This window comes from Sapajus apella, unplaced genomic scaffold (assembly GCF_009761245.1).
Source record: "Sapajus apella isolate SASKATOON/1434 unplaced genomic scaffold, GSC_monkey_1.0 scaffold45, whole genome shotgun sequence".
In the NCBI taxonomy this organism is placed as follows: domain Eukaryota; kingdom Metazoa; phylum Chordata; class Mammalia; order Primates; family Cebidae; genus Sapajus; species Sapajus apella.
The window spans coordinates 15183501-15209989 of record NW_022436985.1 but is presented as its reverse complement, the minus strand read 5'-3'; the positions used below and the strand labels follow the sequence as shown (position 1 = coordinate 15209989).

Sequence of the window (26489 nt, the reverse complement as noted above, 5' to 3'; positions counted from 1 at the left end):
GCTGAAGAAACAGCTGGAGTGAAAAGCTGGGCTGAGATGAGTGGCTCGAGAAGTACCGAGCACAGGTAGAAAAGTAATACCACAGGGTGGTTGTGAGGCTCAAATGCTAATAGCTAAGGTGCACCATGTGCTTACCATGTGCCAGGGCAGCTCTGAGACCTTTACATGTATTGACTCATTTAATTCTAACAAACATTGTCTGAGGAAGGGACTATTATTACCCCATTTTACAGATAGGGAAATTGAGCAACAGAAAGTTTATGTAGCTGTCCCAAAGTCACAAGACTCATAGACAGTGGGACAGAAATTCATATCCAGGCAGAGTCACTTCAGAGACCACCGTGCTACTCTGCCTTGCAATTGAAATAACATACGTCAGTGTGCTTTGCAGACTGCTAGCTGTTCATGTGTCAGCTCCCACCATAATTATTTTTACTGGGCAACATATTAGCCCATCAGCACCCATCTTCCAGTTACTGGGATACAGGATGGTTGCATTTTAATGGAAAGTGGGTGCCTAGGCGGTCACATGCATGGACTGTGTTTGGAGGGGCAATGACCAAAAACTACTAAGGGACTCGTGGCCTTAGAGGTGGCTTTCTAGAGTCATGGGCAGAAGGCTCTTATGGAGTTCTCTCCAGATGATCTGTGAGTAGGGCAGGAAGGCAGCACTGGGCGGAGGGAGAAGGCCACCCACCATGAGTTTCAGTGGATCCGATGGAGCACTCTGGGCCAGATGATCTTAAGACCCGTATGAAATTGAAAGGCATTATCTTCGCATCATCTGGGCACTGGCCTCAGGGAGCCCCTGGGAGGGCAAATGCTTGAGCAAGGCAGCTCTCTGTGGCCAAGGGCAATTTTCAGAAAGAACCACAGCCAAGGCATGGGAGCATCGTCTGAGGAGGACGTCTGTGTGGGGCACACAGGCCCTGCACAGGCTGATGACCTGGGAGCTGGTGGTGAGCATGTGAGAAGGAAGGGGCTACAAAGGGAACATGGAAGAGGCACCCAGAGCCTTGGCTCTGCTACTTCTTGCTTGCACCTTTGAGGAGGAAAGAAAGCAACTGAACATTGGCAACAGAAGCCATCTTGCAACTCCAGCAGCTTCCTCTCCTTCCTCTGCTCTCGGGGTTACAACCCAGGCCTGTCAAGGGAGCCTCTCCCAGTCTGCTCTGAGCCATTGTCCCCACCCCATCTTGCTCCTGAAAGAAGATGGAGAGAAACACATGTGGCCGGCTTGCTCTCTGCTGGGCTCTGGAAACTTCTCTCTCTGAATGTTTGCAGCAGCTTTGGGGTAGACACACTCGCGCAATGAAGGCTCCAGGTGGAGGGAGGTGCTGTGGCCTTCCAGGGACAGGCCGAGGCCCTACTCTGGCTTCTGCTCTCTGGCCCCAGTCCTGTGGAACCGGCCTTCTCTGGTCTAAACACAGCCTGCAGCACCTGGCTTCCACTCAGATCCTGTCCCTACCTCCTCCCTCTGAACTGTTTAAAGAGCCTCCTGCCTGTCTTGGCTCTGGTTCTAGAAGCTCTACTCTGCCAGGTATGTGGGTCCCTGTGGACGGACAGCACTAGCAATGCGGCTCCCCAAGGGTAAGGAGAAAAAGGCCCAGCTTCCCCAACTACAACCACCATGCTCCAGGCAAATTTCCTCTTCCTCAAAAGACATTCCTAAAAAAAAAAAAAAAAATCACTGTCCTCATTCCAATGACGCTGCAGAGACCTACTTCTAGAGTTATTCTCTGATTGTCCTGCCTGTAATCGGCTAGGATTCCTCTTTGTGTTCAGTAGAATGGATGAAAGAAGGGATTTTTAGGGGGCACAGTAAGTCTGGGTAGGATACCAGTGAGATGGGTCTTGACGCTGAAAACGGTCTAAAAATCCTCCCTATCTCAAGCTGACTTAGCAAATGCTTCCTGAGTGGGGAGTGCCCCTTCCTCCTGTGCACTTTTAGCCTCGGGCAGCTGTTCTTCTTTTAATAACAGTTACTGGCCTTTATGCTTCAGAACAAGCGCTGAGACGGCTCCCCAGCTTCCTCATCTAATAACACTCAAACCTGAATGCTCGTGCCAAGGGGCCACACAGCAACTCCACGCAGCCCTCTTGCGCCTATTCCTTCCTCATTTTAGAGACTTCCTTCCTTCAACAGTGATAGGGAGGAGAGCTGGAGAGGAGTCATTGATGCTGCCCTCTTTTTGCTAAATGAATTCTTTTGTTGTTGTTGAAAAGCATCACAGAACATTTAACTACACAACGCCTTCTAGCTGTGTGACCTTGAATGAATTATTTAATTGCACTGAGCCTCAGATTTCTCTTCTGTAAAATGCTGTACTAATAAATGTATTGGGTGCTTGCTACATGCCAGGTACTGCCCTAGAACTGAGATAGAAGGTGAACAAGGCCAGGCGCAGTGGCTCATGCTACTGGGGAGGCCAAGACAGGATAATTGCTTAAACTTGGGAGGTGGAGGTTGCAGTGACCCAAGATATTGCCATTGCGCTCTGGCCTGGGAGAAGAAACTCCATCTCAGAAAAAAAAAAAAAAAAGAAGATGAACAAAACAGACAATCCCCAGCTTTGTGGAGCAGGGGTCTACTGGCAGAGATCTATATATCTGGTATATTCTGGCAGGGAAGACAGACAATGAAAAATATAAATAAGCAAATTGTAGAACACATTAGTGGTAAATACCAGAAAGAAAAAATAAAGTAGAGAAGGAGAATATGATATATTAAGGGCAGGCACTGAAATTTTAAATAGGATGTTTATGGGAGGGCTGCCGACACCATGGTTTTTGACTAAAGACTTGAGAAAGTGAGAAGTTAGCCATCTGGCTAATTGGGGGCAGGGGTACCCACAAATACCAAGGCCCTGAAGCCACACAGACTGGGGCTGCATGAGACTTGGGGCTGGAGGATATGAACAAGAGGGAGGGTTGTAGGAGATAAAGTAGGAATAATGGGGCGCCAAGTGTGGAGGGTCTTGTAGGAGGCCCCACATGATCCAGGTAAGAGAATATGGCGGCCTGAACCCGGAGAGACATGGAGGTGGTGAGAGACGGCCAGAATCTGGGTATATTTCTAAAATGGAGTGGCAGGACTTGTTAACAGACTCCATGTTGGAGGGAAAGAGTAGGGTCAAGGACGACACCAAGGACGAAGATGCCCTAAGCCGACGTAGGGCAGAATGGAGGAAGAGCTGGTTTGCAGTGGCTTATGAAGAGCTCTGTCTTGGACACGGTAAGCAGGAGATGCCCAATATACATTCAAACGGGGCTGCCAGGCAGAGGATATCAACATATAGGTCTGGAGCTGAAATGTGCCCTCGAGAGGTGGGGATGGGAATAGAAGTTTGCAACTCATTGGCGTATTTATGATGTCACTCACATACATTGTTTTAAAACTTGAGTTCCACAATAGCCCTATGAGGTAGTTCTTTTGCAGGACCTGTGCAGAGTTCCGAGAGGTCCTGGGCCTTCCCCACAACCACACTGGTTGTATAGAGCATGGGCAGGTTTCAAACACAGTTCCTAAATCCTGAATGTCTGCTGCCTCTAGTATAACCTACTGCTCACTCAGCCAACCAAGAACATGTCACAGAGAGAGGGAAACTTACCTGGAGATAAACGCAGATGGAGTGTTGAACATAGACCTTGCCCCATGAGTTGCAAAATTTGAGTAAAAACATTGTCCGCTCAAGGTTAGAAGCGGATACTGTGTGCACTCTAGATAGACCGAGCTTCTTCCTGTTCTGAAACCGCACCACGTGCTGTCCCCTGTGCCTATGACACTCTTCTCCAGCCCTGGCTGATGACTCCTCCAAGTATCCATCTGAACATCACTTCCTCTCAGGGGTTTTCCTCAGTGCCCCTGGACCCGGTGAGGGGCACTGCACAGCGTTCCTGTGGCATGCTGTCCTTCTCATCTCTCAGTATTTACATGTGCTGGCTTCATGGGCGGCCTAACCTGCCAGATCAGTGCTTGCAGCCCTGACTGCACATTAGAATCGAGTGGGGAACATTTCAAAGTGACTGATGCAGAGCGCTCACTGCAGACCAAGTGAATCAGAATCTCTGGTCTGGGCATTTTTTTTTTTTTTCCTGAGACAGCGTTTTGCTCTTTGCTGCCCAGGCTGGAGTGCAGTGGTGTGATCTCGGCTCACTGCAACCTCTGCCTCCTGGGTTCAAGCGATTCTCCTGTCTCAGCCTCCCGAGTAGCTGGGATTACAGATGCCTGCCACTATGTCCGGTTAATTTTTGTATTTTTAGTAGAGACAGGGTTTCATCATGTTGGCCAGGCTGATCTCGAACTCCTGACCTCAAGTGATCCACCTGCTTTGGCCTCCCAAAGTGCTGGGATTACAGGCGTGAGCCACCACGCTTGGCTGGTATTTCTATTTTTAAAGCCACCCTATTGTAAACATTGAGGCTATCTTCCCTTTATTCCTCCTTGTCCCATCCTTTCTTTCTTGGTGGAATGCCAGGAGTTCAGGTATCCAACCGTCCTCCTTGAAGCCATGTCCTTTGGGGGAATGTAGACCCTGCCTAGAGCCCCAGTACTGATTGGTTTAAGGCGATTGTGGTCATCTCATTAACTTTGCAAATAATTAATTTAGGAATGGGCATGTCACACAATAGAGGCCAATAAGACTCAAGGGAAAGGATGGCGGTACCTTTAAAAAAGGAAAGTAAGTGTTAGCAAGGATGTAGACATACTGGAATCCTCGCCCATTCATGGTAGGAATGTGAAGTGGTGCAGCCACTGCAGGAAATGGTTTGATGGTTTCTCCTAAGGTTAAATATCAAGTTTAATATGACCCAGCATATTCACACTGAGGTATATATCCAAAAGAATAAAAAACAGGGACATGAGCAGTATCTGTATGCCCATGTCAGTAGCAATGTTATTCACAATAGCCAAAAGGTGGAAACAACCCAAGTGGCTGCCAGTAGATGAGCAGACAAACAATGTTGTACATATATACGATAGAATACTAGCCAGCCATTAAGAGGAATGAGATTTTCATGTATGCTGCAACATGGATGGGCCCTGAAAACATAACATTAAGATTAGTAAAATAAACCAGAAAAACAGGACAAATACTGTATGTTTATACTTACATGAGGCACCTACAATAGGAACATTCACAGAGATGGAAAGGAGAATAGAAATTACCATGAGCTGGGGGTGAAGAAAAAGTTATTATTTCACGAGAACAGAGTTTTTATTGGGAATGATGACGAGTTTTGTGTATAGTGGTGATGGTTATACAGTATCAGTAGTGTACTTAATGTCACAGAATTGCACTCTATGAATGGTTAAAATGATGAATATTATGTTTTGTATGCTTCCCACAATAAAGGAAGAGAGATACAAGGAAACATCTTCCTCAACAATAGAAGGAGCACAAGGGCAGAGATCATTTCTCTTTCCTGCAGTGACACCCTATCCGGCCATCTGTGACTGTGACAGGAAGAAGCCAGAGCAGAAGGATGGAGGGCTCCTTGGATAAGCTGTTGAGCCACTGAACTAACCAATCCTGGAGGTGATTTATCCCTGATGTCTTGCTTTGAGATGCAAGGAATGTCCTATTGTTGAAGTCAGTTGAGTCAAGATGTTCTGTAGATTAGCTGAAAGCATCCTAGCACACTGTAGTGAACACTGTGATGTGTCACCCAGGTCCCCACTTAGGATTAAAGGACTTACTCTCCTAGCAGCTGGCCGTGCTCCCTCTGGTGAAGAGCTGCCTTGCCCCAGGTCATGCCCCTCCCCTAATGACCGCACATCGGTGATTGACCAGAGGAGTCCATTGCCCAGGCCTGGTCCCCATGGGGCTAACTAATGTCTCCACTGAGACTGATCAAAGCCCAGCTTCTTTCCTTTTCCCATCTCGCTTCTGACCCCTCTTCCACAGGTATTGACCCCAAGGACCTACTCCAGTAAACTTTCTACAATGTAATATCCATCTCAGAGCCAGCTTCTGGGGTAACCAGATCTATGACATGGATAGACTGCCAGGCTGGCAGAGCTCAGCAGAAAGGCAGATTCTCCAGGGTCTCAAAGAGAGAATCCCACATGGCAAGTACTTCTTAGACCATATCTCATAAAACCTTTTGAATTAATGAAAATATCGATCTCTTGACAAAAAAAAGGCCGGGCGTGGTGGCTCATGCCTGTAATCCCAGCACTTTGGGAGGCCGACGCGGGTGGGTCACAAGGTCAAGAGATCGAGACCATCCTGGTCAACATGGTGAAACCCCGTCTCTACTAAAAATACAAAAAAAAAAAAATTAGCTGGGCATGGTGGCGCGTGCCTGTAATCCCAGCTACTCAGGAGGCTGAGACAGGAGAATCGCCTGAACCCAGGAGGCGGAGGTTGCGGTGAGCCGAGATCGCGCCATTGCACTCCAGTCTGGGTAACAAGAGCGAAACTCCGTCTCAAAAAAAAAAAAAAAATTAGCCAGACTAACTGTGGAATGACTAACTGAATTATATTTTGGTTAATAAATGATGAGTCTTGGTTTTCCAGGAAAATGAAATCACTACAGTGATTTCAGTAAGTCAAGGAGTGTGAGAGACATAATCCCAAGGTTTCCTGAAAACTATAACCATGCAATAACTGTGAAGACTGCTTTTGGAGTCTTCATAGGATGCTTATCTCTTGGATTGGTGCCCTGTGTAGGATTGTGTATGTAAAACCAAGAACTTATTTAAGACATTCTTGCTCATCAGGACCCAACCCCCAGGTAAGAACAGATTTCACTGTGAGGCTTCCTACCCCCAGTTTAAATGAACAATTTCTGAGCATGAGCTTTTAGGTCATTCCCTGAGCTTCCAATTATGGTAAAATTTTGACAATATTTAAGATTAACAGCCACTCTGACAGGTTTGGTCTTGGTTTGGAACGTGAGTGACTTCTTCTTTGTCTTTCTATGAACACTCAGACCCTGGGACAGGAGAAGGCACCTAAACTCATCAAGAGAGCAAAAGAGTGGACTGGCATGGTAGCTCACACCTGTAATCCCGGCACTTTGGGAGGCTGAAGGGGGAGGATCACTTGAGGTCAGGAGTTCAAGACCAGCCTGGCCAACATGGTGAAACCCCGTCTCTACTAAAAATACAAAAATTAGCCAGGTGTGGTCATGTACACCTGTAGTCCCAGCTACTAGGGAAGCTGAGGCAGTAGGATTGCTTGAACCTAGAAGGTGGAGGTTGCAGTGAGCCAAGATCACGCCACTCCATTTCAGCCTAGGTAACAGAGTGAGACCCTATTTAAAAAAGAAGAAAGAGAGAGAGGCCAGGCATGGTGGCTCACACCTGTAATCCCAGCACTTTGGGAAGCCGAGGTGGGTGGATCATGGGGTCAAGAGATCAAGACCATCCTGGCCAACATGCTGAAACCCCATCTCTACTAAAAATTACAAAAATTAGCTGGGCATGGTGGTGTGTGCCTGCAGTCCCAGCTACTCGGGAGGCTGAGGCAGGAGAATTGCTTGAACCCAGGAGGTAGAGATTGCAGTGAGCCGAGATTGCGCCACTGCACTCCAGCCTGGCACCTGGCAACAGTGCAAGACTCTGTCTCAAAAAAAAAAAAAAAAAAAGAGAGAGAGAGAGAGGGCAAAGAAAGAAGAACTAGAGGGAAGGGGTGAGATTAACCCAAGAATGACCCAAGAAATAGAGTGGCTCTCCTCCACAGATTTGAGACCACAGACCCAAATATTTGTCAAAAACACAAAGGCAAAAGCAGTCCAGCTCACTTTACAGGCATTTCAAAAGCAGCTTTGTATAGCTTGAAGGTGACAGCTGATAAGGACAGGTCCACAACAGATGCTGAAAGCCTTTCTACTGCCCACCCCTCCCAAATTCTCACTGCATCAATACCACAATTGGGAAGATGTTCCTCAGCATTTAGTTCTGGATAAGGAGTCCATTTTCACACAATCAAATGCCATTGCACACAACAGTGCCCCTATCCAAGTATGCCTTGGTTACAGAACACAAATCCAGATATGGGTGCTAACCTTTCAATTTCTTCAACTCTAATAAACTGGATCAGTAAAGAGAACTGAAACACTAACAATAGCCTTGAAACAAACAAACAAGAAAATGTGTTTTAGAGTGAAGAAAGGATTTGGGATTTCTTTTTATTTCCCCAAATGTGGGTGTGATAAGCATCTTAAAAGTCTCATTTTTCTTCGGATGAGAAAGAAATCACTGTGCTCTGTCTGCAAGCATTTTCCTACTGCTTTGCTCACCCTAAACACAGCAGTCCAGAGCTGGTGGTGTGTGAGACTTCAAGAGTGAAATCTATTAGAGCATGAAGGGAGGGGAAATGACCTGCCGACTTCCAAGGGGGCCAGCCTCAGGAAATGTGAAAAGAAGCAAACACCACAACGGGTGAGAAAGAAATGACAGCCCCACAAATGTACCGTAATGATGAGCGATGAGCTGTCAACTGGCATCTTGATTAAACATGTTTGGTTTTTTATTTCACTTAAAGGCGGGCCAGAAATTCATTTTCCCTACAATTTTTGCATCTTGTAGGGGACCAGGCAAAATCATGCAGATGCTTAGTAAACACTTATTTAGAGGACAAATGATATGCCCTGACAGTTTGCAAATGCATGGAACATTCTCTCTCCCCTCCTTTGTCTCCTCTGGCATTGCCCACAGGGAGGTGAAATATGTGATGCGCTTGGATGCAGATCTGAAAATGGAAGGCCATTTTGAGGGTTGCCCTGTGGACTTTTGCAGTAAAACTTCCAAACTTTTTGAATTGTTTAAGTTGAAAATGGGTTTTGTCTCTCCTGTGTGCAGTGTCTTTAAGTGAAAGCACTTAGGATTGCTGTGTTTGAAGTATTCTCAGAAAGTTGTAATCAAACTACTCCAGAGCTAGCTTCGACCGTCAATTAGTCTTGACATCTCTTCCCCTGTGCCACTCCATGATAAGCATTCTGCAGAAGAAACCCTTTTACTTGGATCATCCATATGAATGGCCTGTACCTTCTGGCTGCATCTCCTCCCCTGTGGAGGATGCAGAGGGCAGACCACTGCTTCACAAAAGCATCTTCTTCAGAACCTTGAAATGCAGCAAATAAAATATACTTTTCTCTGGCTTTGGCATTTTCCCCCCCTTTTGAGACAGAGTCTTGCTCTGCTGGAGTGCAGTGGCGCAATCTTGGCTCACTGCAACCTCCTCTTCCCAGGTTCAAGCGATTCTCCTGCCTCAGTCTCCCCATTAGCTGGGATTACAGGCATGCACCACCATGCCCAGCTATTTTTTTTTTTTTTTGTATTTTTAGCAGAGACAGGGTTTCATCCATGTTGGCCAGGCTGGTCTCGAACCCCTGGTCTCAAGTGATCCACCCATCTTGGCCTCCCAAAGTGCTAAGATTACAGGCATAAGCCACCACACCCAGCCATCTCTACTTTTTTTGGTAGCAAAATTTTTAAAGGAATGACAGTGACACTAGATAGTAGTGCATATACACATGTGCATATGTGCCTGTGTGTTTATGTATGTGCCCATGTGTGCTCCCCTGATTGTTTTAGCCTACATATATGTAGATCTTATGCAGAAAGGACAACAGAGTACAATCTTCCACCCCATTCAAGGGAGCAAGTTTAACTCCAAAACTCCAACAACTCTATCAATAATGAGCTACGCACCAGCAGCCAGTCAGCCTCCATATGGGAAAAGAGCCAATGGAGTTATTTCAGCCACCTGCATGATCAATATCAGCTGATGTAGCTGAATGCATTAGGTTTGCTGGCCACTTTTCTTGTTGAAAGCAAAAATGAACAGGCTGATATAACACAGCTTCTTCGTTTCTACAACAATGGGCTCTAAAAGTTACAAGGGTTCCCTTCCTGTATTCAGGCTGCGTTGTCCTCCTAAAGCTCTCTAGTCTTCAGAAATCAGCTCAAGATTGATTTACTCCAGAAAGCCCACCCTGATAGATCTCCTCTCAACTATGACTATTGCATTATTTGATGTCCCTTCAGTCCAACTGCGCTGTAAGAACTCGGGAAGATAATCATTTTAGGTAACTGAGTTTTCTTCCTAGTTGAAGATTTACATGTTCGATTACCCAGACTTTTAAATTGTTTATGTTGGGGATGATAGTAAGAGGAGTAGAAAATAAATACATTAATTGCATATGGAAATAATTACTCATTTTTTTTTTGTTTTGCCTTCTTAATCAGAGTTTATGAAACAAACTTGATCTTCCTTGATAGTGATCAATATCTTAGCCCGGGTTCTCCAGAGGGCAGGACTTGAAGCAAAAGCTTGTGTGCTATTATTTTATAAACAAAGCTCAAATCCAGAGAAAGAAAAGATTACATATAAAATATATGTCTACTTGTTAATAATATAAAATTAATATTAAATATATCAATTCATTAAAATAATAAACCTATTACATGCTAAATAAATTACATATTTTTAGGAAAAAACTGTATTTTTCAATGCAACGAAAAGATGGAGTGTGAAGAATGGCACAGTGTGATATCTTTGCTGATCTCCTAGATGTCTGGCTTTATGAGAGGCAGCTGGATTCTTGTATCTGCTGCTGCAGGCGGTCTGTTGCCATATATTGTTTTGGTTGAAGTCTATAAAAAAGTCTGTCTCACACAGATGTGTAGTTGGACAAGAGGACCTTACAGACCCTCTGAAAGGGTCTTGGGGATCCCCTGACCAACAGTCTTTGGACTACATTTTAGAACTACTGACCTTAGCTTCCTAGAGGTGAGTTTTGAAGAATGAATAAAAGTTGGCTAGGTATAAAAAAGGATGAAATGATGGCAACCACAGCAACCTGGGTGGAACTGGAGACTATCACTCTAAGTGAAGTGACCCAGGAATGGAAAACTAAACATCGTATGTTCTTGTTCACATGAGGAAGCCAAGCTATAAGGACGCAAAGGCATAAGAATGATACACTACTAGACTTGGGGTATTTGGGGGAAAGTGTTGGGGGTGGCGAGGGGTAAAAGACTCCACATTAACTACAGTATACACTGCTCAGGTGATCAGTGCACCAAAGTCTCAGAAATCTCCACTAAAGAAGAGATTCATGTCACCAAATATCACCTGTTCCCCAAAAACAGACTGAAATAAAACATTAAAAAATTGGCCAGGTGCAGTGGCTCACGCCTATAATTCCAACATTTTGGGAGGTCAAAGCGGGCAGATCACCTGAGGTCAGGAGTTTGAGACCAGCCTGGCCAACATGGTAAAACCTCATCTCTACAAAAAATACAAAATTAGCCAGGTGTGGTGACACAAGCCTATAGTCCCAGATACTCAGGAGGCTGAGGCAGGAGAATCACTTGAACCTAGGAGGCAGAGGCTGCAGTGAGTTAAGATCGTGCCATTGCACTTTAGCCTGGGAGACAAGAGTGAAAACAAAACAAAAAAATAAAATAATTAAAATGTAGAAAACAATTGGCTAGGCGAAAAACATAATAACATTCCAAGTCAGTGCTTCTCAAAACCATTATTGTAGACAGACATTATTGTGCATTCAAACCACCTGGGGTCTGGAGTGGGGCATGAGATCCTGCATTTCTAACAAGCTCCCGGGTGACACTGATGCTGCTGGTCCTGGAACTACACTTCCAAAGAAACATGAGCAAAGGCACAGCATCATGACATAGGCTGAAGTGTGAGGGGAATGGCATTAGTAGGAAGTGAGGTACAAAACAGAAGTACCAAGAGATAGGGCAACCATGGCCATAGCACTGAGATAAGAGTTGCAATTTTTCCCAAGAGGAAGTTATTAAAAGGTTTTATGCAGGAGACAGCTTTGATTCATAATTAAGCAAACACAATTTCTTATTCTGAATAACTCAGAAATGAAATAAAATATAAAACATACAAGCAAAGTAAGCAGGCAACTGGGTGAAGTGGAGGAAGAAGAAAGACATTATTCCCTCTGAATATTATGACAGTGTAACTCGGTACGAAGAGCATGTGCTTTGGACCAACACAGAGTTGGGTTTAGATTCCAATTCTACCATTTACAAAATATTACTGACTCAACTTCTCAGAGCCTCAGGTTGTACCGTGCATAGAGATAAGGAAGAGAACTTTTATATGCACATAAAAGTGTCTGGTGCACAGTAGGTCCTCAATACACTAAAATCAATATGACAAAGAATGTTATAGAAATAGTAAAAAATAACAACTTGAAGCTGTTATTGTTATTCCAAGAGTTGATGCAGACTTATACTGGGCTTATTAGAATTTTAAATTTTCCAGAGTAAAAAGATTCTGAAAGAGTATCTGAGGGGCATCACTTCAAAGTAAATGTTTTGCCTATTTATATGCAAGGCAATGCCAGCTCATAATACTCCACAGTAACGGAGGAGATGGGGACACATTAGATGCTGGTGACAATTAGAAGAGAAAGACCTCAGTCAGGTACGGTGGCTCACACCTGTAGTCCCAACACTTTGGGCAGGTGAGGTGGGTGGATCCCTTGAGAACAGCCTGGGCAGCATGGCAAAACCCTGTCTCTATTAAAAATACAAAAATTAGCTGGGTGTGGTGGTACACGCCTGTAGTCCTGGATACTTGGGGGCCGAAACAGGAGGACTGCTTGAGCCTGGGAGTTCGAGGCTGCAGTAAGCCCTGTTCATGCCACTGCACTCAAGCCTAGGTGACAAAGTGAAACCCTGTCTCAAAAAAAAAAGAAAAAAAAAAAGAGAGAGAGAGAGAGAGAGAGAGAGAGAGACTTAAACCTGAGACCCCTCAAGTTAATCATCCCTTCCTCTAATACAACTTGTACCCAAACTTTCAATACGAAGTTTGAATGGTTTAAATCTTGGTCCCCCATACCCTGGTAGTTGGTATAGTTAATAATTAGCAAAGACACAAAGGGTGCAAAGATGCAAAGGGCACAAAGAAAAATAAATGCATTATCATATAGAGCCACCACAGCTATGAATCTCCACCTGCCTGAGCTCCCACATTAGAATGTGTTTCCGAATTTCAATTCCTCTTTTTCTCTGGAAACACTTGACCTTCAGGATCCAAAAGGTCCCTCAGGATCCAGAAATCCCCTCACCACCACCTGGGATTCTGAGACTCTTAACATCACATTTTTGTCCTAAAATGTTTTACAGTCATATATGACATGTAACTCTCAGTACTTTACAGCAAATATTGGCCCTCTGATTGTAAGAGAAAGCTTTCATTATCACAAAAATCCATGTTCTTAGTGGGGCAGAACTAGTTGGGCAAAATTTGAAAGTCACTGATAGACGACAGACAGACACAGAGATAGATGATAGATAGATAGATAGATAGATAGATAGATAGATAGATAGATAGATAGATAAGCTTTCAAATTCTGCCCAACTAAGAACCATATATGCATATGTAGTTTCTCCAAATCTCTTTATAGTTAGGACATCTGAGTAATTGCTTTTCTTTTCTTTGAAATGGAAGACTGGTAAGAGTAGGTTTATAAAGAAAGTCAAATGACAGAAGAGCCAGCACACTCCAGTTGAGTCAATAAGAATGTTTTGTTTGTTTGTTTTTATGAGACAGACTCTCATAAATCTCAAGTACAATCTCGGCTCACTGCAACCTCTGTCTCCTGGGTTCAAGCAATTCTCCTGCCTCCACCTCCCAAGCAGCCTCCCAGCTGGGATTACAGGCACCCGCCTCCACACCCAGCTAATTATTGCATTTTTAGTAGAGACTGGGTTTTGCCATGTTGGCTGGGCTGGTCTTGAACTCCTGACCTCAAGTGATCCACCCACCTCAGCCTCCCAAAGTGAATGAGCATGTTTTGACAAATCACATTGTCTCAGCACTAGTATTCTTTTATTCTGTGTGTCAGATATGTTATTGTTTCATAGGAAAACAGGCAGTGTGAAGAGAAGTAAGTGACTTGGACAGGGACCCTGTCCACAGTCAATTTCTAGCAAGAATTTTCTTCAGCTGGTAGGTTGACAATGATTTCTTTGGTGTCTCTTTCATTGGGAATTCATCCCTTTTCATCTTTGTAATTTTCATATTTTAGACTAAGAATTTGACTCTTAGACTACTCTTTGCAGTGAGATGTCTTTCCCTAAGAAGATAGCTAGCCTATGTTTTACCTTTTCTTTTTTTTAATTTTTTGAACCCATGAAAGCATTTCTTTAAGAAGAGCACAAAGGGGAGAATGTGAACTTCTAATTTCCAAAGTGGGATTACATCAAATATCTAGACACTGGCTCTCCATCAGGAACCCCTGCCTCTGGCCACCTACCTTTCAGGTAGGTGGCTCTGAGTGGCACTCTGCAACTTGTCTGGTCAACGTGATACTTCCCACTGTCAGCCTAGGATACCTAGGGAGGGAAGGCTGGATGTCTGAGCGTCTACTCACAGTCCCTCTCACTCTGTGATAAAAGCTCAGCGATTCCTGTTGATAATAACAAAAAAATTATAGAATGTCTAGAAATAAACCAAAAAAGAAACATGTAAGACCTACACATAGAGAATTTTTAACGTTTACTGAGATATATAAAAGAAGTCTTAACTGAGAATAAACTCTGTTCTTGAAGAATGAGCGCTATCAGGGGAACGCCCTCACTCTGCCAGTGACAAAGAACCATCACTTCATGCAGACTCCTTCAAGAACCTCATTCTATCATTCCCTCCGAAATTGTGAATCCCCTTTGGTTCTTAATATCATCATCTACTACAGTGTCGCTTTCATATACAAATTTGGGAGTCCCTGGCTATTTCATAAGTGTGTGCCTTTTCTTTCCAATTAAATTAGAAGATATATAAAGGCAAGGACTATCTCTTTTTTCCCCTTTGTATCTTTCATACCCCTCATTATAGAAATGCCTCTGCTTATAAATTTTCCATTTAAGGAAGTTCACAGGTATGAACAAAGCAAGGTGGAGAAAGCCTTCAACCTTTTTACCTATCATCAGCAGATGGTATTAGTGGCCACAAGCAAGCATTTGGCCACACTTTGTTCATTAGTCAGGGGTGTGTTCGCTGGGTTTGTGCTCAGTTCTGAGATGTTTTATGAACGGCAGTAACATCATCAGTTAGAAAAGTAAAAAAGTAGTGAGTGTCTTTAAGATGCTGCTAAAAAGAAGCACATAATTAGGATAAAAACAAAAGTAAAAATGGTTTTTCAAACTGAAAGTCATGAGAGAACGCCAAGCTTTGCAGGGGGCTCATGGCACAGCAGGAAGAACTCTTAAGGCTAAGGAGTGAATAGGGATCAGTGAGGAAGGAACAGGGATTGGCAAAATGAAAAAGGAAACTTTCTGAGGCTGCAGCTAAAGGTTAGCGACAATTAACTTTCACATGTATTAACTAACTTAGTCACGCAATAATTTCGTAAGGTAGATATCATCATTACCCTCTGGGCCTAAACTTTGTTAATGCTGGTGAAGGCCAGGAGTTTATGAGGGAACTTAAGCCTAAGCACAGTGAAATGGCTGTTGCTGACATGTCCACTGTAAGCCAAGGGTGGCTCCATGAGTTCCAGGTTGCTGAGTTTGGAGACCACCCAAATCAGTAGAACATCAGCTGGTCGGGAAGTGGCAGATGAAGGTACTGTAGACATCCGAAGTCCACACTGGGGGAAAGCATTTAATAGAATGTAGGGAAGAGACAAGTACTCCTGGTTTTAAGCTTTGATGGGACTACTTATGTTTTTTGTTTTGTTTTTAATTACACTTTAAGTTCTGGGACACATGCACAGAATGTGCAGGTTTGTTACATAGGTATACACATGCCATGGTGGTTTGCTGTACCCATCAACCTGTCAACTGCATTAGGTATTTCTCCTAATGCTATCCCCACCTAGCCCTCCACCCCTGATAGGCCTGGTGTGTGATGTTCCCCTCCCTGTGTCCATGTGTTCTTATTGTTCAACTCCCACTTACAAGTGAGAACATGGTTTTCTGTTCCTGTGTTAGTTTGCTGAGAATGATGGTTTCCAGCTTCATCCATGTCCCTGCAAAGGAAGTGAACTCATCCTTTTTTATGGTTGCATAGTATTCCATGGTATGTATGTGCCACATTTTCTTTATCCAGTCTATCATCGATGGGCATTTGGGTTGGTTCCAGGTCTTTACTATTGTGAACAGTGCTGCAGTAAACATATGTATGCATGTATCTTTATAGTAGAATGATTTATAATCCTTTGGGTATATATCCAGCAACAGGATTGCTGGGTCAAATGGTATTTCTGGTTCTAGATCCTTGAGGAATCACCACACTGTCTTCCACAATGGTTGAACTAATTTACACTCCCACCAATCGTGTAAAAGCTTTCCTATTTCTCCACATCCTCTCCAGCATCTGTTGTCTCCTGACTTTTTTTTGATCGCCATTCTAACTGGCGTGAGATGGTATCTCATTGAGATTTTGATTTGTATTTCTCTAATGACCAGTGATGATGAGCTCTTTTTCACATGTTTGTTAGCTACATAAATGTCTCCTTTTGAGAAGTGTCTGTTTATGTCCTTTGCCCATTTTTTGATGGGGTTGTTTTTTTCTTGTCAATTTATTTAAGTTCTTTGTAGATTCTGGACATTAGCCCTTTGTCAGATAGATAGATTGCAAAAATTTCCTCCCATTCTGTAGGTTGCCTGTTCATTCTGATGATAATTTCTTTTGCTGTGCAAAAGTTCTTTAGTTTAATTAGATCGCATTTTTAAATTTTGGCTTTTGTTGCCATTGCTTTTGGTGTTTTAGTCATGAAGTCTTTGCCCATGCCTATGTCCTGAATGGTATGCCTATGTTTTCTTCTAGGGTTTTTATGGTTTTAGGTCTTACATTTAAGTCTTTAATCCATCTTGAGTTAACTTTTGTATAAGGTGTAAGGAAGGGGTCCAGTTTCAGTTTTCTGCATATGACTAGCCAGTTTTCCCAACACCATTTATTAAATAGGGAATCATTTCCCTATTGCTTGTTTTTGTTAAGTTTGTCAATGATCAGATGGTTGTAGATGTGTGGTATTATTTCTGAGGCTTCTATTATGTTCCACTGGTCTATATACCTGTTTTGGTACCCATATCTTGCTGTTTTGATCACCATAGGCTTTTAGTATAGTTTGAAGTCAGGCAGTGTGATGCCGCCAACTTTGTTCTTTTTGCTAGGATTGTCTTGGCAATGCAAGCTCTTTTTTTTGTTTGTTTCATATAAAATTTAAAGTAGTTTTTTTCTAATTCTGTGAAGAAAGTCAATGGTAGCTTGATGGGGATAGCATTGAACCTATAAATTACTGTGGACAATATGGCCATTTTCATGATATTCAGTCTTCCTATACATGGGCATGGAACATTTTTCCATTTGTTTGTGTCCTCTCTTATTTCTTTGAGCAGTGGTTTGTAGTTCTCCTTGAAGAGGTCCTTTGCATCCCTTGTAAATTGTATTCCTAGTTATTTTATTCTTATTCTCTTTGTAGCAATTGTGAATGGGAGTTCACTCATGATTTGCCCGTCAGTCTATTATTGGTGTATAGGAATTGCTTGTGATTTTTGCACATTGATTTTGTATCCTGAGACTTTGCTGAAGTTGCTTACCAGTGTAAGGAGATTTTGGGCTGAGGCAATAGGTTTTTCTAAATATACAATCATGTCATCTGCAAACAGAGACAATTTGACTTCCTCTCTATTTGAATACCTTCATTTCTTTCTCTTGCCTGATTGCCCTGGCCAGAACTTCCAATACTATGTTGAATAGGGGTGGTAAGAGAGGGCATCCTTGCCTTGTGCTAGTTTTCAAAGGGAATACTTCAGCTTTTGCCCATTCGGTATGATACTTTGTGTGGGTATGTCATAAATAGCTCTTATTTGACCTGGTGCTGTGGCTCATGCCTGTAATCCCAGCACTTTGAGAGCTGAGATGGGTGGATCACTAGATCAGGAGATGGAGACCATCTTGACCAACAGGGTGAAACCTGGTCTCTACTAAAATACAAAAAAAAAAAAAATTAGCTGGGCGTGGTGCTGCATGCCTGTAGTCCCAGCTACTCAGGAGGCGGGGGCAGGGGAATTGCTTGAACCTGGGAGGCAGAGATTGAAGTAAGCTGGGATCACACCACTGTATTCCAGCCTGGCAATAGAGCAAGATTCTGTCTCAAATAAATAAATAAATAATAGCTCTTATTATTTTGAGACATGTTCCATCGATACCTAGTCTATTGAGAGTTTTTAGCATGAAGGGGTGTTGAATTTTATCGAAGGCCTTTTCTGCATTGTTATTGAGATAATCATGTGGTTTTTGTCATTGGTACTGTTTATGTGATTGATTACGTTTATTGATTTGCATATGTTGAACCAGCCTTGCATCCCAGGGATGAAGCTGACTCGATTCTAGTGGGTAAGCCTTTTAATGTGCTGCTGGATTTTGTTTGCCAGTATTTTATTGGGGATTTTTGCTTTGATGTTCATCAGGGATACTGGACTGAAATTTCCTTCTTTGTTGTGTCTGCCAGGTTTTGGTATCTAGATGATGCTGGCCTCATAAAATGAGTTAGGGAGAAGTCCCTCTTTTTCTATTGTTTGGAATAGTTTCAGAAGGAATCATACCAGCTCCTCTTTGTACCTCTGGTAGAATTCGGCTGTGAATCTGCCTGATCCTGGGTTTTTTTTTTGGTTGGTAGGCTATTAATTACTGCCTCAATTTCACAACTTGTTACTGGTCTAGTCAGGGATTCAACTTCTTCCTGGTTCAGTCTTGGGGTGGGGTATATGTCCAGGAATTTATTCATTTCTTCTAGATTTTCTAGTTTATTTGCATAGAGGTGTTTATAGTATTCTCTGAGGGTAGTTTGTATTTCTGTGAGAGCAGTGATGATATCCCCTTTATCTTTTTTTATTGTGTCTATTTGATTCTTCTCTCTTTTCTTCTTTATTGGTCTGGCTAGCAGTCTATCTATTTTGTTAATCTTTTAAAAAAGCCAGCTCCAGGATTCACTGATTTTTTTGAAGGTCTTTTCATGTCTCTATCTCCTGCAGTTCTGCTCTGATCTTAGTTATTTCTTGTCTTCTGCTAGATTTTGAATTTGTTTGCTCTTACTTCTCTATTTCTTTTAATTGTGATGTTAGGATGTCAATTTTAGATCTTTCCCACTTTCTCCTGTGGGCATTTAGTGCTATAAATTTCCCTCTAAACACTGCTCTTTACCTGTGTCTCAGAGATTCTGATATATTGTGTCTTTGTTTTCATTGGTTTCAAATAACTTATTTATTTTTGCCTTAATTTCATTATTATACCCAGCAGTCATTCAGGAGCAAGTTGTTCAGTTTCCATGTAGTTGTACAGTTTTGAGTGAGTTTCTTAATCCTGAGTTCTAATTTGATTGCACTGTGGTCTGAGAGACTGTTACAATTTCTGTTCTTTTACATTTGCTGAGAAGTGTTTTACTTCCAATTATGTGGTCAATTTTAGAATAAGTGTGATTTGGTGCTGAGAAGAATGTATATTCTGTTGACTTTCACACATAATAATATTAACCTGAGATGTAAATGGACTAAATGCCCCAGTTAAATGACACAGGCTGGCAAATTGGATAGTCAAAACCCATCAGTGTGCTGTATTCAGAAGACCCATCTCACGTGCAAAGACACTTGTAGGCTCAAAATAAAGGGATGGAGGAATATTTACTAAGCAAATGGAAAGCAAATAAAAGCAGGGGTTGCAATCCCAGTCTCTGATAAAACCGACTTTAAATCAACAAAGATCAAAAAAGACAAAGGGCATTACGTAATGGTTAAGGGATCAATGCAACAAGAAAAGCTAAACATATATGCACCCAATACAGGAGCACCCAGATTCATAAAGCAAGTTCTTTGAGATCTACAAAGAGACTTAGACCCTTACACAATAATAATGGGAGACTTTAACACCCCACTGTCAATATTAGACAGATCAATGAGACAGAAAATTAACAAGAATGTTTAGGACTTGAACTCAGCTCTGGATCAAGCAGACCTAAAAGACATCCACGGAACTCTCCTCTCTAAGTAGACTATACTTATGTTTTTATTTATAGAAATGCATCTGGAAATGGTAGATTAAACTCCACTTAGTCACTTTTGATTCATTAAAAAAAAAAATACCTGCACAGCCTTTTAGAACCTAAAGTCTTTATAAAGAATATCTCCTATAGAGTGCTGTATGTGTAGTTGATAACACAATATTTATTGCACATCTCCTCTGTATTTTTACATATATTAACTAATATATGCACCCAATAATTTTATAAGGTAGGTATCATCATTACCCTGCTCTAGATGTGGAAACAGAATCTCAGAGAGAGAATGACAAAACTGAAATCTTTTGATTTTAGGACCATATTTTACCTCCCTCTTGTGTCAACTGACTGAATGAATAAAGAACTTAATGTTAGCACAGACTGCAGTTCTGTCTATGCTTCACACAGTTAAAAAAGGCCTGGGTATGGTGTCCCTGTCTGTTATTCTATATGTTATCACCAAGCCTCACTCACTGTTGTGCCTCTCTCTTCTGACCTTCAGAATACCTCCAGGGACACAGAAAGGGCATGCGGCATCAAGCAGCACTTTTCAGAGTGGTTTCAATGAGTATGTAACAAAGCTAAAAGGTGTAATCCGGGAAAGGTGACTTTCAATATATGCCCTTGGTGCCATTTACAAGGCATCTCACATGCAGCCTCTTGGTGGAGGGTCCTTCCTTGTCTCTGGATGTGCTGTGTACTGATAAAGAATAAAGAAAATGGCTGAGAGTTCTACCCAGGTTTGTTCAGCAAGGGTTTAATTTCGCGAGTGCTCCTGTAGAAATTGTATCGATAACAAAACCTTGCATCTCTCAATCTAATCATCCCTTGACACATTCAATAGGATATAACATGGTGAGATGGGCACTGAGGAATTAGAGTAAATTATATCAAAGCAAAAGCTCCTGGTGGCTCTGACATGACAGCCTGCACATGACTAATCTAAATATTCATTCTGGGTAATGGAACAGCTATCAACAAATTCATTACTTACAACAATATTTCCACTTCAACTGTCAGCTGACAAGGGGTCTCCATAATACATCACTGTCAGTAGTTTGCAGCAGTAAGAGAGAAAATGTACTTACATTTCACAAATATGAATGAATCATACTCTCAATTTTTAAAAGGGAATTCAGCCTTATTTAACATTTTCACAAAATTGCTGTCACAAGGACATCAACCTCACAAATCATCTCACGGAACGAACAAGTTGGACAGCAAAAATAATGGATTTGTTTCTAGTTAATCAGTCCATGTCTTGCCTTAATATATGCATTTATGGCTTCAGATGCCTCTTGTTTAAACAAATTTTTCTCCTATGCCACTCTCTTTCTAGCCCAGCATTAACCAGATTCTTTAGAAAAAGAGTCTTCCATGTTGTAAAACAGCACTAAGGTGACATTCATGACTTATGGAGTCATATGTCCTAGCTCAGAGAACTGGAGAGAGTAAACATGAGAAATCTGCAACATACCCTATCTGTTAACTCACCTATCTACGCACCAGATTTTGTGATCATTCTACTTTCTTCTTCCACTGAGAGGTGGGAGGATTCTGGACAGGGACGTGGGGACATTTCCACTGTGTCAGATTTTTCTCTTCAACAAAACAGGAGAGAAATTAAGAGACAGTGTCTTTGGCCATGGGTAGAGAAAGTAACAGTGTATCTTATTTATTTATATTTATTTGTGAGACAGGGTCTCCCTGTGTCACTCAGGCTGCAGTGCAGTGAGTCAATCTTAGCTCACTGCAGCCTCAAACTCCTGAGCTGAAGCAATCCTCCTGTCTCACCTTCCCAAGTAGCTGGAACTACAAGCACATGCCATCATGTTCAGCTAATTTTCTTATTTTTGATAGAGACAGGATCTCACTATGTTCCCCAGACTGGTCTCAAAGTTCTGGGGTAAAGCAATTCTCCCACCTCAGCTTCCCAAAGTCCTGGGATTACAGGCATGAGACACCATGCCCAGCTACCTGTTTTAAAAGGTAATGTTGTAAATAGCCCAATACATAAAATTGCAATCAAAAATTTCGAAATTCATATGAAAATAGGTATCAAATGCCGAGAGTTTTACGTAGTATTTGACTTGGCAATTCAGATTTTAGCTACAGGAAAGTATCACAGCTATGGTCAAAAATTTACATATGAAGTTGATCATCATACCATTATTTTAATGATTAAAAAAAAAAAAAAAAGATAGGGCATGGTGGCTCATGCCTGTAATCCCAGCACTTTGGGAGGCCAAGGTGGGCAGATCACCTGAGATCAGGAGTTCAAGATCAGCCTGGCCAACATGGTGAAACCCTGTCTCTACTAAAAATACAAAAATTAGCTGGGCATGGTGACGGGTGCCTGGAATTCCAGCTACTCGGGAGGCTGAGGCAGGAGAATTGCCTGAAGCCAGGAGGCAGAGGTTGCAGTGAGCCAGCATCATGCCACTGCACTCCAGCCTGGATGACAGAACAAGATTCTGTAAAAAAAAAAAAAAAAAATTATCAGGGCATAGTGATGGACGCCTGTAATCCCAGGTACTTGGGAGGCTGAAGCAGGAGAATCACTTGAACCTGGGAGGCAGAAGTTGCAGTGAGCCAAGACCAGCCATTGCACTCCAGCCTGGGCAGCAAGAGCAAAACTCTCTCTCAAAAAAGAAAAAAATTTTGAGAGGCTGAGGTGGGTGGATCACCTGAGGTTCGGAGTTCAAGACCAGCCTGACCAACATGGAGAAACCCCATCTCTACTAAAAATATGAAATTAGCTGGGCATGGTGATATACATCTGTAATCCCAGCTACTCGGGAGGATGAGGCAGGATAATCGCTTGAACGCGGAAGGCAGAGGTTTCAGTAAGCCGAGATCGCGCCACTGCACTCCAGCCTGGGTAACAAGAGTGAAACTGTCTCGAAACAAACAAACAAAAAAGATGATAGTTCATCAGTGTTTATCAAAAATAATTATGACACATCTAATACATCCTCACAATAAAATATTAAGCAGCCATTAAACTAGAAAGATTTTGCAGTATTTTGTTAGATGAGAAATATGGATTATAAAATAGGATGCAGAGTTCTGTGTCTGCTTAGATGTAGAAAGTCACTAGGGAATATTGCTCTCACCTCAACAATGAGAAAGAGCTGACTAACATACACAACCATAACTTTTCTTTAACTCATCAAGAGCTAAGGTCACAAGGCAACTAAGTAATGTGAATTCCAAAGAGAGTCATAAACCCACCCAAGGAGAGACAGTGAGGGAATGTGTTCTCTTTTCAGGTCCACAAGGGGGCATAGTTTTAAGGGCAAGAACTTCCCAGCTCCATGCCCTGCTCCCATATCTCTCCATCAAGGGATTTAACGGTCTCTGTTTTAATTTTCCTGGGGGTGGGCGGGAAAGAGTCAAAAGTCAATCACTCCAGCAGAAGTTCTAAGGAAATCCTTTCATTGGCCAGGGGTCTTGGAGAAGGTGGGGGTTCCTCCCAGGTTAAAAGTCCCCTTCTTCCACACCCCTTCGGACTCCATGTTTGTATCCCCTTCCACGAACTCTCTTGTGGAAGCTGTCCTTCTCTCTCCTGGATTTTCCCTCTGGAGTCCCCTTCCACACTGTCTCGTGGAAGCTTGTCTTCCTCTCTTAAATGTCATCTCTCTCTCAATTCCCTACCACTCAGTGTGGCAGCTGTTTTCCTCTCCTGGATTCCATCTTTCTGGATTCTCTCACTCAGTGTGAGAGGAGCTTTCCTTCTCTGGTTTTCCCCCTCTGGGACCCCTTCTCAGTCAGTGTGAGAGCGGCTTTTCTTTCTCTCTCTCGGTGTGAGAGCTAGCTGTTTCCTTCTCTCTTCTTCTCCTTTTTCTCTTTCTCTACCTAAATAAATCACTTTTCTGCAAAAACTTTTGTGTCCGGTATTTACGAGCACACTGTGCCATGGTCTCCTCTCCCATTCCTGGGGGAGTGATAGACCAAGAACCTGGAGAAATGTCCTCTCAGGGGAGCTAAGGGCTCCCCTGAACCCCAAAACCCAGAAACAACAGTACACATAAATATGAATGGCTTCACTTTTGTCAAAGCAAGGAAGAAAGAGATGGCTACCACACAAGTAGATAAGATGTGAGCTAAAAGTTTCACAAAGTCTTGAAGGCCAGTATGGGATAGGCTCAAACCTCAGACACGAAGGAGTTTGTACTCACTCAAGCTTTCTTCTAGGGCCTCCCACTGGGTGCTCACAAGGAAGGTTGGTGACAGGGTAGGAGAGCAGGACCCCCTCTGCCACATACTCATGTAGGAGCTGATCAGCTGCTACTGGGAACAGGCACAAAGCCTTGCCTTGTTCCCCAGGACCCTCTCTTACAAAGCAAAGTCTTAGCCCCTTTATGCCTGAGGATGTAGTTTTTTGAACTTTTGCAGTCAGACCTTGGTAATGACCTTGAGCAGTAGGATATTTCTCCCACATCCTTAGTGTTCCAATAATGGAACACTAGGCATAAAGGGGTTTAAGCTACTGGAGGACTACGGAACATCTTCTGGCTTCTAGGACTGGGCAAAAGTCTATTGCTCTGGGAGAGCAATTGAGGCAAATCTGTTTTGTCTCTGGGGGAGGTAGTGGGAAACTCTCACCTCCCAGACATAAGCAAAGAGCCATTGAACATTATGTCTGTAAGAACAGAAAGACCAAGGTAAATATTATTTATATTTGGCAATGGGCACATCTCTTCTTTCACACCTTCAATATGTGTGGGTGGGAGGGGTTGGGTTGGGTCAATTAATCCGGAGTTGAGCTGAGTTTAGATTTTACTGTTGCTATTATTATCCTTAGTGCACCACAGACTTCAGTGGATGGCTGCTAGGGGCAGAAGGAAAAGTCTTCTGCCCCTAGAGGAGGGGCGGGAAACCTGCTGTGCCCAGGACCTTGCACTGCTCAAAAGCAGAGGTCAGCTACTGCAGGAGAGACGGGAAAGCTGAGAAAGGCTTGACCCCAAGGTTCAGGCACATGAGGCCTGCCTGAGACTGATACTGGACCAGGTCAACAAAGAAACCCTATATTCTTATAAGGAGCCATGCACGGAGAAACAAGCAATAGAAGTCCACCCTTTGTGCAGGAGCAGCAGCACAGAGAAAGACCTACTGTGTGACACAGGTGTGCAGGGACAGCTAAAAGCTGAGGGGACAGAATGAATACTTAGAAAACTCCTCTCGCACATCAGGCGCTAAGCACATAGTAAGAGCAGCCATCCACTGAAGTCTGTGGTGCACTAAGGATAATAATAGCAACAGTAAAATCTCAGCTCAACTTCGGATTAATTGACCCAGCCCCAACCCTTCCACCCACACATACTGAAGGTGTGAAAGAAGAGATGTGCCCATTCCCACGCATAAATAATATTTACCTTGGTCTTTCTGTTCTTACAGACATAATGTTCAGCATTTAATTAAAACTGAGTCACAGAAAAGTGAAAACAAAAATCATTGTCAAGAGATAAATTAACAGACCCATTCTCAGAAGTAGCTTAGATATTACAACTACAAGGAACACATTAAAGGGGTCTATGGAAAAGGTGAACATGCATGAACAGATGGGAGATTTTATCAAAGTGTCTAATGCAAATCTGGTAAATAAAAACAATATCAGAAATGAAGAACTCCTTTGATGTATTCACAGGCAGTCTAGACATAGCTGAGGAAAGAATTAGTAAGCTTGAAGGTATGCCAATAGAAATTACCCAAACTGAAACATAAAAAGGAGTGAAGCACATCCAATAATCTCTGGGACAATATCAAATGCTATAAAATAAAATTTGTAATTAGAGTCCCAGAAGAAGCCAGGCATGGTGGCTCATGCCTGTAATCCCAGCACTTTGAGAGGCCAAGGCAGGAGGATCACCGAGGCTAGGAGTTCAAGACCAGCCTGGGCAACACAGCAAGACTCCATCTATAATTTTTTTTTTTTTTTATTAGCCAGGCATGGTGGTTGTCCCTTTAGTCCTACTCAGGAGGCTGAGGCAGGAGGATCATTTGAGACCAGGAGTTTGAGGCCATATTAAGCTATGATCTTGCCACTGAACTGAAGCCTGAGTGATAAGACCCAGTCTCAAAAAATAAATAAACAATAAAATTAAAAAAAATTTTTTTAAAGAATTCTAAAGAAAAAGAGAAACAGGTTAAAAGAAAAAGATAATGGCTAAGAATTTTCCAAACTTAATGAAAGACAATAAGTTACAGATCAAAGAAGCCCAGAGTCCCAAGAATACCTCTTTCCTTCTGAAAATGAATCTAGATACATCACAATCAAACTACTGAAAACTGAAGATAAAGAAAACATATTGAAGTCAGTGAGAAAAAAGGAAACATTACGTGCAGAGGGACAAGAATACAAATCACACAATGATACAAATAAAAAACCATGTAAGGCATAAGGCAAGGTACTGACAACTTTAAAATACCAAAAGGAAAAAACCTGACAACCAGAGTTTTATGTCTGGTAAAAATGGAGAAAAATA

At 42.6% G+C, this 26489-nt stretch overlaps 1 protein-coding gene and 1 long non-coding RNA gene across 2 annotated transcripts in view; one reads left to right on the top strand and one right to left on the bottom strand.

Annotated features, from left to right (window-relative positions):
• Positions 1–26489, bottom strand: part of SCD5 (stearoyl-CoA desaturase 5) — a 171579-nt gene that overhangs the window by 9029 nt on the left and 136061 nt on the right. The window lies entirely within an intron of this gene.
• LOC116524469 lies at positions 13718–14151 on the top strand. The gene is made up of 2 exons (XR_004257340.1): positions 13718–13812; positions 13908–14151. It is a non-coding gene; the product is annotated as an uncharacterized LOC116524469 (long non-coding RNA).